The sequence below is a fragment of the Lithobates pipiens genome, unplaced genomic scaffold, assembly GCF_037356315.1.
Source record: "Lithobates pipiens isolate NorthernLeopardFrog02 unplaced genomic scaffold, aLitPip1_a1.2 Scaffold_19, whole genome shotgun sequence".
NCBI classification, from domain to species: Eukaryota; Metazoa; Chordata; class Amphibia; order Anura; family Ranidae; genus Lithobates; species Lithobates pipiens.
The window spans coordinates 515,125,562-515,144,544 of record NW_027507764.1 but is presented as its reverse complement, the minus strand read 5'-3'; the positions used below and the strand labels follow the sequence as shown (position 1 = coordinate 515,144,544).

The window sequence follows — 18,983 nt, the reverse complement described above, 5'->3', positions numbered from 1 at the left end:
ACTGACTCCTAATAATTTCCAGATAACACAGAGTCTTTGGAGTCAGGCTGCACATGCTCAGTTTGGTGTGTATTTGCTAGAAAGTTTTTTTTGTTCTTGGGAGATTGGATGTGATCAGCACAGGGCCGATCAGCAATGTCCAGACAGAAGGTCAGGGGTCTTGCAGTCTCATGGGACAATAAGAAAACTCCTCCTAGAAGCTTTAACCAGTGTTTGACTGAACAATAATATAAGTCACAAGACTGCTCTAACTGCTGATGAGAAAATGTATTAGCAGTTTATATTTACAAAAATAATTGCATTCATTGCATAATTGCATTTCCATGTTCTTTGTGCCGTGGGAGATCACATATAATGAATGCAGGGTCCTGGGTTTAGTAACACTTTAAGAAAATGTTAAATTGTGCTTCAGGATGACACATAACATATCATGTCTACTTAAAGGAGACGTATGGGATATAAAAAACAAACAAATATACATACTTACCAATGTGGCTTCAGCATTAGTCAAATGCTGCAGTTGTTCCCCCGCCAGCTCTAAGACCCCTTTCGCACCACACCACCCTTTGCATCGGCGGTAAAACGCCGCTATTTTTTAGCAGCGTTTTACCGCCGGATTTGCGGCACATTTCAGCCGCGAAAGGGTTAAAACCGCCGGCTATACGCTGCAATACCGGCGTTTTGCCGGCGGCATTACAGCGCTGCCCCATTGATTTCAATGGAGAGCAGCGGTGGAGGAGGGGTAAACACACCGCTCCTTCACCGCTCCAAAGAAGCTGCTGACAGGAATTTTTTCTGACATCCTGCCAGCGCACTGCTGTAGTGTGAAAGCCCTCGGGGCTTTCACACTACACACAATGGTGCAGCTTCTTTAGGGCGGATTGCAGGCACTATTTCTAACGCTATAGCGCCTGCAAAACGCCCTGGTGTGAAAGGGGTGTAAGACCAAGAACTAAGTGATCACATGACCACTGATCCTTCAGTTCTCAATCTGCTCAGAGCAGAGAACAGTGACTGTCAGTTACGGGCTCTCTGTTATGCCCCTTCAGCGCTCACTGATGCACTGGGCAGTGGAAGGGGCCACAGGAGAGCAAAAATAATTGGTCATACTTTTCTTTTAGAAATTCCATAGACAGAGGTTCCTCTTGAAGAAAATATGTTCATCTATATTTATTTTTCCACCTTCCTGAGGTTAGACTGTTATTTAATTTTGTCTGGTGTCTATGACTAAGACTGTTTACTTGTGCAATGTATTTTTCTGTCAGGCTGATACTTAATGATTTGCAAAGTTTAAACTGGTCTAGACAGAAAATGTGTGGGATGTTTACTGTGTTGGTTCAATGAAGATTTATTATTACAAATATAATTTTCCATTCAGTTTAGAGTTAAAGTATTACAAGAAGAAATTAACCCAGAGACCTGTGTTCTCAAATTTGGCACAAAGCTTTTCTTAAAGTAAACCTGCTGGCAGGGCTGGACTGGGACAAAAATTTGGCCCTGGACTTCATCCAGACCGGCCCACTTTAATTTTGCAAACAAGCACAAAACAGTATATAAACTATACGCAATTGTGCAAAAAAACATAAGTAGCATAAAATAAGGAGTCCTCACTAACCTCTTTTATTATTTCACTTATTCTTCTCTGCATTTTTCTCATCCTTCTCACATCACTGCGTGAAGTTGAGGGCAAGCCACGCAGCCATTACTTTGACAGGCTGTCACTGAAACCGGCCCACTGAGCCATCGGCCCACCGGGAAACTCCCTGTAGTCCCGATGGCCAGTACATGCCTGCCTGCTGGGAAAAAAAATGTTAAAAAACAATCTAATGGATTGTGTAGCTGGTCATAGGTGTGAGGAGAGACCAAATGACCTCTCCCCACCTTTGAGATCTGGTAGGACCGGAGCGATATCATGACCTCACTTTTGGTCTAAGGCGAAAGTATTTTTTTTTTTTTTTAAAGCATAACATCAATGTTTTTTTTTTTTTTATCTTTTGCTTTCAAAGGTAGAGGAGAGATTTTGGGTCTTGTAGACCCCAGATCCCACCATTAAAAGGACCTGTCATCCCTTATTTTTATTACAAGGGATGCTTACATTCCTTGTAATAGGAATAAACGTGATAAAAAAAAAATTAAAGGACAGTGTAAAAATAAATAAAACAAAAAACAAAATAAGAACTTTTTTTTTAAAGCACCTCCATTTCACTGCTCGCATGCATAAGTGAACGCATATGTAAGTCGCGCACGCATATGTAAACGGTGTTCGCACCAGAAATGTAACAAATTGCCGCACACATTATAGCGAGAGCAATAATCCTAGCACTAGACCTCCTTTGTAACTCTAAACAGGTAACCTGTAAAAATGTTTAAATTGTCACCTATTGAGCTTTTTAAGTATTGCAATTTGTCACCATGCCACAAACGTGTGCAATTTTAAAGCATGACATGTCCGGTATCTATTTACTCAACGTAATCCCATCTTTTATATCTTACAAAAATTTGGTTTATATATTGTGTTTTTTTGTATTAAAGTTCATTATTCATTATTTCAGTATTTGTTCCCCAAAAAATTGTGTTTGAAAAACCAGTGTGCAAATACCGGGTGACAAAAAAATTGCAATGATCGTCATTTTATTCTCTAGGGTCCTTGCTAAAAAAAAAAAATAATAATGTTTGAGGGTTCTAAGTAATTTTCCAGTAAAAAATACTGATTTTTACTTATGCTTGGTCCTTAAGTGGCTACTTTTAAACACAGATTTCTGAGACCCAAGCCACATACTGTAGCTTGGACTAACATTTTCCTTTTACTTATTAGCCCATACATTGCCCCTTGAAACCTAACAGTTATCACTCTTACACCCTTTTAGCCATTAATTAATGCAGAGACCCATCAGGTCCCTTCTTCTAAAGCCTACAAAGGGGCCCAATGAAACCTAAAACCTTGCGTCTTTACTAACTTAAAGTTTTACTAAAACCACAACAGTAAAATCAGTCTGTATATGCAATAAAGCATCCGTGTTATACTCACTATGGAACCTAAAGGGTTAATGCTCTGTATTGTGTAAAAAGGTTGTTTGATCCTATCATCTCTGAACCTCCCTTTCGTCCATAGTCCCCAATCCATGCCCCCAATCAACTGATAGTACAGAGACTTGGGGGCACTCTGCACATGCTCAGTTGGTGTGTATTGCTGGAGAGTTTTTTTTTTCTAGGGTGGGTGCATGTGATCAGCACAGGGCCAAACAGAACATCAGGGGTCCTGCAGCCTCCTAGCACAATCAGGGGAGAATGAAAATCCCTCCTACAAGTTCTAACCAGACACTGATAGAAATCGCAAGACTGCTATATACTGCTGATGAGAAAAGGTGTTTATAGGTTTATATTTACTAAAATAAATGCATTTCCATGTTCTGTGCACTGTGGGAAACCAGATATAGTGAATGCAGGGTCCTTGGTTTAGTAACACTTTAAAGCATATTTTCACCCTTCCCCTACACTAAACACCCTTGCACTCCTTCCCTCTCCCGCTCTCACAGTTGGACATTGTTTTCTTGCCAATATCTTTTTTTGGGAGGGGACATCTCCCAGCACTTTCAAAACTCTAGGTGAGAATGAGGACCCCCTTGCCCATGGCCTCCTGGGATACCCATGTCACAGAGGGACCAGCCTGCTGATAACTTAGCTAAATAAAATGGCGGCACGGTACAGAGCTTACAGTGGACTGCAGCAGGACACTGCTGGATCTGATATACCTTTCAGCATGTATTCTGCGGATAACCCACTTAAATAAATTACACTGCGGCATGGAGTTCCACTTTAAGGTATTCAATAAAATGTTTCAATTTTGAAATACTGATGACCAGGAGAAGATGGCAGGGACAGAATGACAAGGGGGGTGTGGATGTAGTGTGGAAAACTTTGGGAGGAATATGTGCCATAATTTGCAAATATGCTATTTATGCTTTATGGCAATAGTCCAGAGCAGAGCTTATCAACCTTTTTTTTCAGTTATGGCCCCCTTGCAACATCTTGAGGCACCTCAGTTTAGGATACAAAGCTTGTAAATGTTACTTACTGATGGGAAACCTGAGCCTGGGATAATGCTCACAAGCACCTTTATAAAATGAACTTCACAACAGAAGCCCCTCCTTAACATCAGGGGTTCCCCATCACATCAGAAGTCCCCTAATCACATCAGAGCCCACCCCCACCCCCTTTACAACGGAGTCTCACTGTTACACCAGAGATTCCCCTTCACATCAAAGGTCCCCAATCATGTCAGAGGTCCCTAATAACATAAGAGTCCCCTTTTGTCAGAGGCTCCCTTATATATCAGAACCCCTCATACATGAAAGCCCTCCATCACATCAGAGCCCCACCTTTACATACATGACTGCTTCCATCACATCAGTCTCCCCATCACCTCAGAGCTCGCCAATCACACAATTGGACCTTCACAGAACCCAACCTCCTCCAGTCACACAGGCTCCCACCATCAAAGAGACCACCTAGTCACACATCATAGCCCTACCTTTTGGCCCCAGCAGCACAACAGAAGGTGGAAGAGATCTGGAGAAAGAGGACTTTTATCTTCTCCTGAGTACTGACGGCCACCTTGCATGATGCCTGCCTTGGATTAGAGTCACCCTAGCCCTAGTCCTAGAGCATCACTTTGCGGTCATGGTGCTGGTGGCCAGCAACTCATGGCACCGATTCAAGGCAAACTTTGTCCCACCTGGGCCCCATGCTCACAGCAGCCCTGTTAAGAAACACTGGACCATAGGACCACATTTAGGTGTATTTCTGCTTAAACTAATTACAGACAACATCCATGTAGCACTGTCCCTTCCTATTCCATTACAGTGCATCTACTGTAGAACTCATAGTCTGGTGTTAACAAGATCAGTAGAAATGCTAAGCTCATCCAGCCATGTCCAGCCAGGAAGTTCCCAAACAAAAAAAATAAACCCTGCCCACGCTACTCAAAATGAATTTTTTTTAGATGGGGTGTTTTTTTTTTTTTCAAGTCTACTGCATTGTACTTTAACAGATTGATTATTACTCGTTATAGATAACAAAAAATATGTTTCCCTCTGTTCTATGAGCAGAGGTACCATTTGGATGCACATTTTTCATCTTCTAAAATGCCAGATGGTTCAGATAACACAGTTAATGTGTTCTAATCTAGAATACCTTTCTGGTGTGACCTTTCACGTGGTGCTGAAGTGAAATGTCAGTTTGCTATATTCCAATCCTCGCAACATAACACTTATCATTACAGTGCTCACCTACTTCCAATGTACCCAAAGTCACAGAGATGTAGCATATAAATCATTCACAATGATATAGCTATCTATAGACCCTGTTTTGTAACCATCAGCTGAAGGCCGCCTCGGAAGTATATTTATTATATGTACTCGTCAAAGAATGATGAATTCCTCAATGTTCATCGCCTACACAACAAACACCCTGTTAAATTATTAAATTCTACAGTCCTAAAAGTCATATTGTAAACAGCAAACATGTCTCTGTATGTACATTTATTGTCCGTATCTATATTGTCACAAGAGATCTCTGTTCCATGGTTGATTTATCTTGCTTCTAGCTAATTTGTCTCTGAAAGAGGTACGGATAATTTTTGGTCAAATCAGACCAGGAATGACAGTATGGCCCAATCTGAGACTGTGAAAATATAACCAAACAAAAGTTGATTGGGGTGTATAACTTAAATGTTTTACATCTTGATGACAGAGGGAAATCTGGGACCTTTAATGACTAATGCAACCAACCAGGACAACTCACTTTAGCACAAACCTAATTAATCATATAGGTCAGGGTTTCAGAACCCTACAAACGTTACTAAGGGTTCCTGTAAGGAGCATTCTTCCCACTGACCATCATATTAATGTATCATGTGTTGTAGATATAGTCATTTTTAGCAGGGGTTCCTTGAGACCAGAAAGTTATTTCCAGGGTTCCTCTGTGTTGAGAAGGTTGAGAAAGTCTGATATAGGCATTTGCCCCTTATGTGCCTCCCTCACTATAAACTTTTAGGGCTTCTTGGTTTAGTAGGACATTTCATATCATATTAATCCAAGATGTCCAGTTTAACCACTTCCAGCCCAGCCTATTGTCAAATGACGGCTGGGCAGGACACCATATGACGTCCTCCGGGACGGGCCACGCTCCAGCATGATCTGTCACTGGCTGTGTCCCGATCAGTTTTCTGGCCCACTGCTGGCACCATGTGATTGCTGTGACCAATCACAGCAGATCACATGACAATTGTAAACAATGGATGGCTTCCTTTAATACCATTCATTGTGTACAATTGTGTTGCTACTGTGATTGGTCATAATTGTAAACAATGGATGGCTTCCTTTAATACAATTCATTGTGCGTCAAAAAAGGTAAACAGCAAGTGCCATGCTTGGCACTTGCAGTTCATCCAGGTGTGTTAGAAAAGCAAATTAATATTCCTAACACTGAACCACCTCTCCAACAATCAGGTGCTTGGGTCTGTTACCCATCATCTGATTGGCTGAAACAACAGGCGCTGTGATCCAATCATAGGAGAGGACAGGAGAAGACATCAAGGACATGGAGGAGCATGGAGGAAACCACTCGCCACCAGCTGCCACACCGAGACAGGGTAAGTGCCTGGCAGACGGGGGGGGGGGGGGCACAATGGCAGCATTCAATGGGCGCAGTGGAAGAATTTGATGGCACAGTGGCAGCATTTGATGGGCACAGCGGGAGCATTTGAGGGCACAGTAGGAGCATTTGATGGGGCACAGTGGGAGCATTTGATGGCACAGTGGGAGCATTTGATGGGCACAGTGGCTGCATTTGATGGGCACAGTGGCGGCATTTGATGGGCACAGTGGCAGCATTTGATGGCACAGTGGCTGCGTTTGATTGCACTTGGGCTGCGTTTGATGGGCACAGTGGCTCAGTTTAATGGGCACACTGGTGGCAAAGTAGCTGCATTTGTTGGGCACATTGGCTGCGTTGGATGGGCACAGTGGCAGCAATTGATGGGCACAGTGGCTGCGTTTGATGAGCACAGTGGCTGTGTTTGATGGCACAGTGGCTGCGTTTGATGGGCACAGTGGCTACGTTTGATGGCACAGTGGCTGCGTTTGATGGTACAGTGTGGAGACTTTTTGAAGACCCCTCATATTACATTTTTGTTTTTGGGTTTAATACGTCTCAGTGATTATAATGACTGCTGACCCACTCATTCAGAAATCAGTAGGAAAAAGTCATGCTGAAAGCAAACAGCTATTTCTTCAAAACAGAACAAGGTAAGAATATGCAACAAAGTTTGTTAATCCTTGGAAAATTCTATGTGTATCTTGGCTCGCCCAGAGGGAATTATATTTTCTCAACAAAAGTGGACTTACACTTTAACTTCATGGATGTTGTTAGTGTGTGATGGAAAATCTCAAACTAATATAATCCCAATGTTGTGTATGCAGTTATCATGTCGTTTTTACTTTACCTTTTATTTATAACTCTTTATTTATTTAGTATTTTTTTTTAATAACAAACATGTTATACTTACCTACTCTGTGTAATAGTTTTGCACAGAACAGCCCCAATCCTCCTCTTCTGGGGTCCACAGCTAGCGCTCCTGGACTATAGACACACAGGGATTGGTTTACTAAAACTGGAGCGTGCAAACTCTGGTGCAGCTCTGCATAGAAACCAATCAGCTTCCAGTTATTTTTGTCAAAGCTTAATTGAACAAGCTGAAGTTAGAAGCTGATTGGCCACCATGCTCAGCTGCACCAGTCAGCAATAGAACTTTTCAAATAGGTGTAATGCAGATTTTGCTGTGCCGCACTCATTTGAAAAACGGTTCCTGTGCTATTTGTTTTTTATTTCAGTTGCAACTTGCATATACATCTGTGTATGAAGTCCCACAAATGTCAGCTAAGTGGTACCTGAAGTTGCATTGACCTGCGACATTTAAATTGAGTGAAGTGGCACATTTGCAAAGCTGGTTTTGGCGTGAACAGGGCTTAGATTTACCAAAACCATATAATATGAGGTCAAACCTAAAAACGTTACATTTTTATGCTATCAGGCAGGCCCTTGCACTACATAATTGAAGGTAAATCTAAAGGAAATTGAACAAGAAAATTGTATAAGCTGGGCCCTGCCCCTCACTCCTTCCTTACTGGCTGTGATTGACAGCAGTGGGAGCCCATGGCCCCTATAGCCAATGAGGAGAGAGAGAACCAGGAGAGTCGCTGCTATTGTGCACATTGCTGGATCGAGAGTGAGCTCAGAGAATGCATTATCCCCCAGGCGCTAACAGTACGCAAATATGCAGCCTGGCAAATATGCAGTTGCTCAGCGCCAAGGAGTGTGGGCCTTGGCGCCAAGCGGCTGCATATTTGCACACCATTTAGCCGACGCAGCTGTGCAGAGAGTGAGTGTTCCGGAAAGCCCCTGAACACTTCTTGGGATCGGGAGCTTTCCGGTCATGTGATTACCGTAGCAGCCAATCATGGCGGTCACATGATCATAAACCCTGCCGCGCCTCCAGGCATCTAAAGCCTCTTAAAGGGCCAGGAGGCACCAGCACAACGGGGTTAAGGTAAAAAAACCTTCAACCGCTTTAATGTAATCCAAAATTCTCTTTCCATCTTAATTAGCAATTAAATTGGGCCAAGGGTGTCTTTCTGCATTTACTCCCATCCAACGATTCATGTTTTATGGAAAAATCTTTGGGTGGTTGGATTGTGCCACGTCTGACCACAATTTTATATCTAATGTCGGTAGATTTTGTGAGATGTTTTAGGCTTAGTGGTGACTTGTAGAAAAATGATGTGAATTGAGGTATATCTGTTTGTTTCAGACAGTCAGGGCTGAGTTGTATATCACTGGAATGATCAGACAGGCCGACATCTATTGTCAATTATTACTAATCTTCCTCCTCCCGTGGTTCTGGCGATTGCAGCACAGAGGAAAATTACAGAACTGATCTCTTCATGAAGAAAAAGCCAGAGGGAGAGGAAGAAATTCTGTGTGCTGAATTCCTAATACTTCCACTCTGATCAATCCTCCTACAATTAATACATTTTTTTTCTTCGGAAACATTCGAAACAGAAACATAAGATTTCTTGCAGCAATGAAAGACGAATCACATTTTGTTTGAGGTTGTTTACTTTACATTTTCCATTATTTATTCATATGTTTTATTTTATTTTTTTACTTTGTATATCTGCCGTTGCCTGTGCTCTTTTTTTACAATGCAAGTTTACAAATGCAGCACAAGCAACTGTTGAATGTGAAACGATATCATCTTAAAGAGACCCTGTCACCAACTTCGAAAATTACAACAAAATCAAGTATTTTAAATGCTTACTTGGGCTGTTTTTCTCTCCATAAACCTCTAAAAATCTACTTTATTTATTTGGAAATGTACTTTTGAATTTGCCAGAAAATTCGATTTCTTCTGGAAAAGTCAATTATCTGGTACATCTAAATTTCAAAATAAATACTGGGCTGCTCAACAGATTAGGAAAAGCTGCAAACACTGCAATCAGACAAATTGAGTAGATATTAGGAATATTCAAGTGCAGCGCTAATCCATATTATGCGAGTATAATAAAAATTGTGCAAATATGCAAACAGTATATGTAACACCTTGAATGTGCAAAATAAAGTACTAGGTATGGATGGACCAGACGGACCCCTGCTCAGTTCGTATCAGAACTTCTGAGCACTGTAAAAGTTCAGACCCGAATAACGAACCCCATTAAAGTCAAAGGGACCCGAATGTAAAAAATCAAAAGTGCCCATTTTGAAGACTTATATGCATGTAATTGGGCATACAATGATTATAGGGGTCCAGGTCCTGCCCTGGGGGACATGAAATGGGGAATACTATAGAGCAGCCTTTTTCAACATTTTCAACACAAAGGGACCTCTGAAATCACTTTCTAGTCTCAGGAAAGCCCTGCTAAAAAACCCTAACACTTTAGCGGTACACAGCATTTTTTATTTTTTTTAGAATACACTGTAGGATTGTATCAGAGCTTGGACACTTTCGGTGCTCCAAAGAGAATAGTAATGTGATGTGCATAGTGCCCACTTACCCTCCTGTCAGGCCCTGTTCCAAGCCACATTTCTGTCTGAATATTGTGTCCGGGTTTCAGGTGGACTGAAACCTGGACACATGATTTAAAACCCAGACTGTCCAGGTGAATCCTGGATAAGTGGCAACCCTACCCCATGGTAACAGAGAAAAGATCACCGGACCTTTTTCTAGTAGCAGCTGATGAAGGCACCTTCACACCAGTGTGGTAAAATGTCCATGTTATACCATACGACAAAAGTCTATGGGCCCTACTATTAAATGGGAGCTGTACTGTATGGCATCTGTAAAAAAAAGTGTAGTAAAGGCCAGCAAGGATGGATGTAATCATGAGGACGAGATTTTGGTTTTTGGTAGTAGCACAAAACTTCTACCAGGAGCCTAATAGGCTGAGGCAGTCCTGTATGTTTTGGTTACTCCAACAATGACATCTTCCAACCATAAATTATGACTCTGTTCCTGCCCATCAGGGTGTTCATACACACCATTGTGGGTTCCAGGTCTTCCTGTTACATTCTTCTTAATATTATGGATTAAATCCAGCAAGGAGAGTGGAATCCTTCATAATGACCACAGTAGGAGAAATTGTCGGATGCTTTAACTCTCCACCAACTGACAATAATATCAGCTGAGGATAGGGTTGCCACCCCATCCCTTTAAATATTAATACATATTAATCACACAGGTTCTGAGGCTAATTTAATGCAGATAAGGCACTATGTGAGTTCAACCACTTTAGCTCTGGAAGATTTACCCCCTTCATGACCAGGCCATTTTTTGCGATCTGGCACTGTGTTACTTTAACAGACAATTGCACAGTTGTGCGACACTGTACACAAATAAAATTGATGTCCTTTTTTTGCACAAATACAGCTTTCCTTTGGGGGTATTTGATCACATTTGCAGTTTTTATTTTTTGCGCTATAAACAAAAAAAGATCAACAATTTTGAAAAGAATATATACTTTTTACTTTCTACTATAAAACATATCCAATAAAACAAACTTTTTTTTTTTTTACTAGTAATGGCGGCGATCAATGATTTTTATTGGGACTGCGACATTGCAGTGGACAAATCGGACACTAAGTGACACTTTTATGGGGACCAGTGACACCAATACAGTGATCAGTGCTAAAACAAATGCACTGTCACTGTACTAATGACACTGGCAGGGAAGGGCTTAATATCAGGGGTGATCCAAGGAATAAATGTGCCCCTAGGGAGTGTTTTTAACTGTGGGGGGGGTTTGGCCGAGAGAAGACAGAGATCAGTGTTCCTGTTTAGCAGGAACACTAGATCTCTGTCTCCCCTACTAGGAGAACGGTGATCTTTGCTGTTTACAAAGGTAGACAACCATTCTGCCCCTTTCATCAACGATCGGCGGGTCCACCGGACCTGCTAATGGGCTACTGCTGTGTCCAATCACAGCAAGAGTGGGTCACAAGTCTGCAAGGAGCGGTCGGGAATGTGTTAATTACGACCTTAATCAGCCACAGAATCTGTGTAATTAATATGTGTTCGGGTTTAAAGGATGAGGAGACAACCCTAGCTGTGGATGGATTAACACTTTAACTGCAGGTCACTGTGTCATTAAAGGGGTTGTAAAGGTAAATGTTTTTTCACCTTAATGCATTCTATGCATTAAGGTGAAAAAACATCTCACACTGCCGGCGCCCCCAGTCCCCCCGTTTTACTTACCTGACCCCTCGAAAATCCCGCGCTCGCCCCCGCCGTCCTCTTCGCCGCTCAGCCTGGCCGCTGATTGGCTGGAGTGGATGGATTGAAAGCAGCGCAGCCATTGGCTCGCGTTGCTGTCAATCACATCCAATGACGCAGCGCGCCGGGGGCGGGGCCTTGTGATACAGCGAGCGGCTATAGCCGCCGGCTGTATCACGGGAGGGCGCCCGCAGTGCTTCTCACCAATGTGAGGGAGCTCGCATTAACGTGAGAAGCACCTGCGGGAGGAAGCAGAGACAGCCACCGAGGGACCTCAGAAGAGCAGGTTCGGGGGCCACTCTGTGCAAAACGAGCTGCACAGTGGAGGTAAGTATGACATGTTTGTTATTTTAAAAAAATAAAAATTTTTACTTTACAACCCCTTTAACACAGGAGGTCTGAGATAATAGAGATAACCCAGCTGGTGGCAGCCTGATTGGACTGGAGTACCGGGGCTTGTCAGCTCATTCAGCCAACCTGCATCCTCTAATGCTCTGTACACACGACTCTGAAGGATTTTCCGACAGAGTTCTGACGGAAATCCATTGAAACAGTCATGCGTTCACACGATCACACCAAAGTCCGATCCTCAAGAACGCGGTGACGTACAGCACGTATGATGGGACTAGAAAAAGGAATTTCAATAGCCAGTAGCCAATAGCTTCCGTCTCGTACTTGCTTCACAGCATGCGTAGTTTTTGGTCAGTCAGAACAGCATACAGATGAGCGGTTTTCCCGATAGGAATTGGTTCCATTGGAAATATTTAGAACATGTTCTATTTCTAAGTCCGTCAGAATTTTCAGAAAAAAAGTCTGATGAGACATACACACGATCGGAATATACGATGAAAAGCTTCCGTCTGACTTTTTCTGTCGGACGCTCGTGTGTACGCGGCATAAGACTCAGCTCACCATCACTGCTCATTCCTAATGAAATTCTGGCTGGGAACACAGTATTTGCATACTCTCCTGATGGACACTGTCACAGTGCCAAACTTTATTTACCTTTGCATCAGGTCTGCTGACTGCTTTCACCTAGTACTAGACAAAAACAATTTAGTACTGTCCGTGATACTTTTTTTATTTGCACTAACATACAATTTTTCAGGTAAAGCTATTGGGGTATGTCCCATTCCTTAAGGTCCTAGCAGTACTGATTCACAAATATTTTAGCAAAATATTAAAAAAGAGGAGGGGAGCCAAACTTCCACTCAGAGAGCTGCAGAGATCTGACCAGAAGTGGGAGCGGGTACCTGACAAAACCAGCTCTTCCCCTAAAAGTGGCAAATGTGGTAGTGGAGGGGAGGAAAACAAGCGGAACTTCCCTTTTTGGGTCAAGCTCTACCTTAAGTCTGATTGGTGGCCAAGGGCAAGATAGTTCTTATTTATTACAGGTAGCACCATCTAGCACCATCAGTGTACGCAGTGCTTTACATATATATCTGTTGTACATAAACATCAGTCCCTGCCCTCAAGGAGCTTACCATCTAAGATCCCTTACTCACATTCATACACACACACAATTGCCAGTTTAAACAGAAGCCCATTAACCTACAGCATGTCTTTGGAGTGTGGGAGGAAACCAAAGTACCCAGAGGAAACTCACACATGCACAGTGTCAGGAAGGGCTAGCCAGTACCCAAGATGGCAGCAGAAGAAGACGAACTGTGACCTCAGCCAGAACATCTCTGGTGCATCACACATGCACAGTGTCAGGAAGGGCATGCCAGTGCTCAAGATGGGAATCCAAGACAGCCTGTTTCCCCAGCTAGATTGCCGCCAGTGCGTCTGCGTGCACCTTTGCGCACAACAGTGCGCGGGCATCCTGTGACAGCTTTTGGCGCCCAACAAACTATTTAAACCTGGCCAGTGCACAGACTTGGTGGTGTCTGTTCTACAGCATTCCCGTGTGTTCCTGTTACCTGTATCTGAGATCTGTTCCTGTACCCGACCCGGATTGCCTCTGACGACTCCTGCTATCTGCCTGCACCTGACCCGGCATGTCTGACCACCGCATCTGCCTGCTCCTTCTGCTACATCGCTGCCAGCCCATCACTGACCCGGCTTGTATCCTGATTACTCTTCTGCCTCCGCACCTGCTCCTGACGTGTTCGCCAGTGTATGACTCGGCTCGCCTGTACCTACCCTCTCTCCTGCCTGGAGATTCCTGCTGTACTGCTGCTCATCCTGCAGCTGCTTCTGATTCCACAGTCTGCGATAAATCAGGCACTCATGTGACTCCGCACTCCTGCGCCTCTTGTCTTCTCTACCAGGGGGCCTCGTGTCAGAGGGGTAAGAGAGGCCGTCCACTGCCTACCAGGCTCTACCGTCAGGTACGTGACACACAGGGAGAACATGAAAACTCCGTACAGGTAGTGCCATGGTTGGGATTCAAACCAATGACCCCAGTACTGCTAGGTGAAGGTGCTAACCACTTAGCCACCTAAACACTTTCAATTTGTAAGCAAGAAAGCAGGCCCTTGCACTACATAGTTGAAGGTAAATCTAAAGGAAGTTGAATAAGAAAATTGTATACTGTATGGGCAGCTTTAAACATGTGAGCTCTCCCGTATGCCAGTTCTCGGGCCTGAGCAGCCAGTTAGCAGGTCTGAACATTGTCACATGGAGGTGGCAGGGATGTCATCCACCTGGGTACGCATTGACACCATCTGAGCTGACCCTGGATGGACTTTTGTAGAGGAGAGGCCAGGGGGGAGCATGGGTTAATGGGTATACCTAGTTGGGTAATGTGGGCTATCAGTAGACACTGCTACTTTTCCTTGAATGTGTCTCTTTAAGAGCTAAGATCCAATAAGGTCCAATAAGGTCCCATTTATTAATTTCAAAAAGCAAAAAAAATGTCCATATCAATCAGACAATCTCTTTCATATTGTGAAAAATGAAATCTTGATCTTGGTTGGTTTAAATACTGTAGATACAACAGACAGAGATCTTTCTTTTCTCCATTGCTGTATCCCAGCTCCAGTGTGTATCTGAGATGCTGGTTCAGCAATCCTGGAAACATGAGAATACTTTCAGGAAACACAGAGCAGTTAACACGGTAAAGGCTCAGCCATATTAACGTCATTCCATGTGTCTAAACTGCGAGGGAAATGGAGGGCAAATCGAGCATGAAATAAGCTTCTAACTGATCTCAAAGCTAAGCAGATAGACTTTGGGTAGAGGAAAGGACAGTGTGCTGAGAAGGACTACCGGCTGTATCAGACGGAAAGATAACAATAATGATCCTCTAACTGCAAGGAAAAGTTGGACTTTTATGCCGCACACACATGACCGGACTTTCCGGCAGAAAAGGTCCGATGGTCTTCCCGACGGACTTTCGATGGAGTTACGACGGACTTCCAAACAAATGGACTTGCCCACACATGAATGGACTAAGGTCCGTTCTAAAGTCCATTCGTTTTGAACATGATGACGTACGAGGGGACTAAAAATGGAAGTTCAATAGCCAGTAGCAAATAGCTGCCCTTGCGTTGTATTTGGTCCGTCGGACCAGCATACAGACAAGCGGTTTTCCCGATAGGAATTGAGTCAGTTGAACAGATTTGAAACATGTTCTGTTTCTAGTTCCGTCAGATTTTTTTAAAGAAAAACAATCGGACTTTGCCACATACGATCGGAATGATTCTGTTGAACCTAGTCTGCCGGAAAGTCCGGTTGTGTGTACATGACATAAGGATTATATTGACCCTAAGAGATGCATGAGACAAGGCCTTGCATCGGAGTGGGACCATACAGCTTTGTTTCTTTCTCCCCCATGCTCCAGTGGTCAAAGGTCCCGACCTCATCAAGACCAATGCATTGGACATGATGACGCCAAGGGGCAGTCCACTGCTTGAGTGTGGGGGAGTTCCATCAGCCAGGGGAGCAGATAGTCGGGTAAGTCAAAGTGTTTTAACTCTCCCCTAGACTAAACGAACAGTTAAGCCTTGCAGTGTGGTCGCATTTACATTTGCAAACAACTGAAGAAAAATTTGATAGAGTCTCTTTACTGGACTTTTATAAGTTTTATCTTCAGAAAGAAAAATATCCCACTCTTCACAATCATGCCTTGTTCATGTGATCAATTTTTGTCAGCACCTATATATGTGAACAACTATTTTCAAGGATGAAGCACACAAAGGGCAAAATTAGAACCAAAATATCTGATGAGCACTTTGAGAATTCATTAGAAATGATTACTCTATCCATCCAACAAGATATTTATGTGTTAGTTTAGCAAAAGCAGTGTCAAATATCACACTATTTTTTTTTTTTTTTACTTTTTTTAATAAAAAAAATTAAATTAAACTTTATTACTCATATAGGTACATTATCTATATCAGTGATCGTTAACTTGTCTGCCTGACTTTTTCTGCTCATCACCTATCCTTATTGTTAGTGTATTTTATGTTTCGCTCAAGACAATTCCTCTTCTTTCAATGTGGCCCAGGAAGGTTAAATGGTTGGACACCCCTGAGTTAAAGCAATCCTATATGTGAAAAAAACTGTTTAAATATAATGCATTATTATTTAGACCCTTATTAGCCCTTAGTTAAAGGAGTTGTAAAGGCAGAAGGTTTTTTTTTATCTTAATGCATTCTATGCATTAAGATAAAAAACCTTCTGCGTGTAACAGCCCCCCACCAGCACCTCCTAATTACCTACCTGAGCCCCTTCTCTTTCCAGTGATGTCCACAATCCTCCCCTCAGCCATCCAGGACACTCCTTCTGATTGGCTGAGACAGAGCAGCCGTGCCATTGGCTCCCACGGCTGTCAATCAAAGTCAGTCAGCCAATCAGGGAATGGGGGCAGGGCCAGATTTGGGGCTCTGTGTCTGAATAGATATGCTGAGCTCTGACTCGGATTGGGTGCCCCCTGTAGCAAGATGCTGGCTGAGGGGCGCTCAAAGGAGGGAGGGGCTAGGAGCAGCAAAGAGGGACTCAAGACGAAGAGGATCTAGGCTGCTCTGTACAAAATCAACTGCACAGAGTAGGTAAGTATAACATAACAAAGCAAAAAAAAAAAAAACCTTTACAATCACTTTAATGCTAATCAGCCATAATTAACTCCTTCCTCAACTTTTCCCTTAACTATTATTGTCTGCAATTTTTTAATTCTGTTTTTTTTTTACCAATAATATTTAAACTTAATTTTTCATTTCAATTCATTTTGTCATTTCCTTTTAAGTGCAGCATAAAAAACTGGCAAAACTTGAAACAGAATCCTATTAGTGCAAATGTCACCATCTAACCCAGACAGGGGAATCTCCTGATATATTTAGAATATACAATAGCATAAAAACTGCGAACTTGGAAAAAATACTTTTTGCAGTATGCTTTGCCATGCTATGTACCAGAATCATAATTGTATTGTCATTAAAAACAGGACAAATTGTAGACTAAAATGTATACCTTTCATTGACAGTAACACCTTTTGTATTAAAACTAACACTGATCAAAACACGAAAAAAAAAATCACTTTGTTTCATTAATCTCTATAGATTGTATAGAAAATAAAGTCAATTTTGCAAGACAGAATGGTCAAATGAAAACTATAGTTGTTACAAAAAAAAAAAAAAAAAAAATATTAACATATATATATATAACTTAAAATAAGTTACTGCCAAATAATTAGGCCAATAGTAGAAATGTAACAATTGCTCTGGTTTATAATGGGTATATACGTGCAAGAGCTGAGGTATTAAAAACCAATAAATGTAAAAATAAATAAATAAAATAAAAATGATTGAAAACTTTTTTTTGTTTTTGTTTTCCTGTATATAGAAGTCAGCTTAAAGTTTGTGGCTTGTTTAGTTGTTTTATTAATATTTAATAAGCTGTAGTAAAAGTAGCAGGCTTCTTCTAAAACTACAGTAATATAAATTTATGTTTGGCACTAAACCCAGATTTACTGTCTCAGCTACTGGCATAGAATTTTAAGTCATAGCACATGTTTAAATGATGCAGATTGTGGTTATTTCTATCTCTGCCTGTACTATTCCTGTTTCTAATCCTCCCATCTCCCCTGGTGCAGGAACAGAAGCTATGCATCTAAAATAAGGTGTGATTTTTATAAATAAATATGCCTTTATAATTTCTCTATGCATTCTGTTCGACTGTTATAAATATACCATTTCAAAACTTTAACAGCTTTCCCCTGTGGCAGTGTGAGTCTGACTTATAACAAACTGGATGAATGAGCTTCATATCATTTACAGACATCCTTTAGTTTTTAAGAATAAAAAATGTTATTTGTGGGCAGGCCCTCTTTAGTAGCATGTTACACCATAAATATGGATGCAACGTCTTACTAAAGGTGAACTTATCCTTTAATCAGTCGTGTCATTCATCCACAGATTTCTGTGAATAAACGAAATACAAATACCGTCTTCCACTGCGGCAGACGGATTGTACAGTCATACCCCACTTTTAAGTACACAATGGTATTTATTTACTAAAGCTGGAAAGTGCAAAATCAGGATCACTTCTACATAGAAACCAATGAGCTTCCAGGTTTTATTACCAAAGCTTAATAGAACAAGCTGGGGTTAGAAGCTCATTAGTTTCTATGCAGAAGTGAGTCTGATTTTGCACGTTCCAGCTTTAGTAAATAAACCCCATTGTGCACTTAAAAGCGGAGTAAGCCTGTAGTTCTCAATGAATCGTGAGGGCACTGGTGAACACCCTTGAAATGCATTGATTCTTTAGCTCTTCAGTAACTGCCTGCCCGTATAGGAGGTATGGGCAGACAGCTGTACTGAGAGTCTGCTGTAGTAGATGAGGAGAGAAGGAGAGAGACGATAACCGGCTTTTGTTAAAGGAACATTGCAACTGTGCCTACCGGTACTGCCAATCAGTGCCCACCAGTGCTGCCAATCAGTGCTCATCAGTGTTGCCAAACTGTACCAATCAGTGCCTCCTCATCAGTGTCACCTATCAGTGCTGCCTATCAGTGCAACCTATCAGTGCCCATCAGTGCTGCCTATCAGTTCCATCTATCAGTGCCACCTATCAGAGCCTATAAGTGCCACTTATCAGTGCCCATTAGTGTCGCCTATCAGTGCAGCCTCATTAGTGCCACCTCATCAGTGTCCACCAGTGCCACCTATCAATGCAGCCTATCTGTACCCATCAGTGCATCTTTATCAGCACA

The 18,983-nt window shown here is 42.2% G+C and overlaps 1 protein-coding gene across 3 annotated transcripts in view; it reads right to left on the bottom strand.

Moving 5' to 3' along the window:
- The window catches only part of OXR1 (oxidation resistance 1), an 807,173-nt gene that overhangs the window by 393,383 nt on the left and 394,807 nt on the right, over positions 1-18,983 (bottom strand). The gene's annotated exons all lie outside the window — the stretch shown is intronic.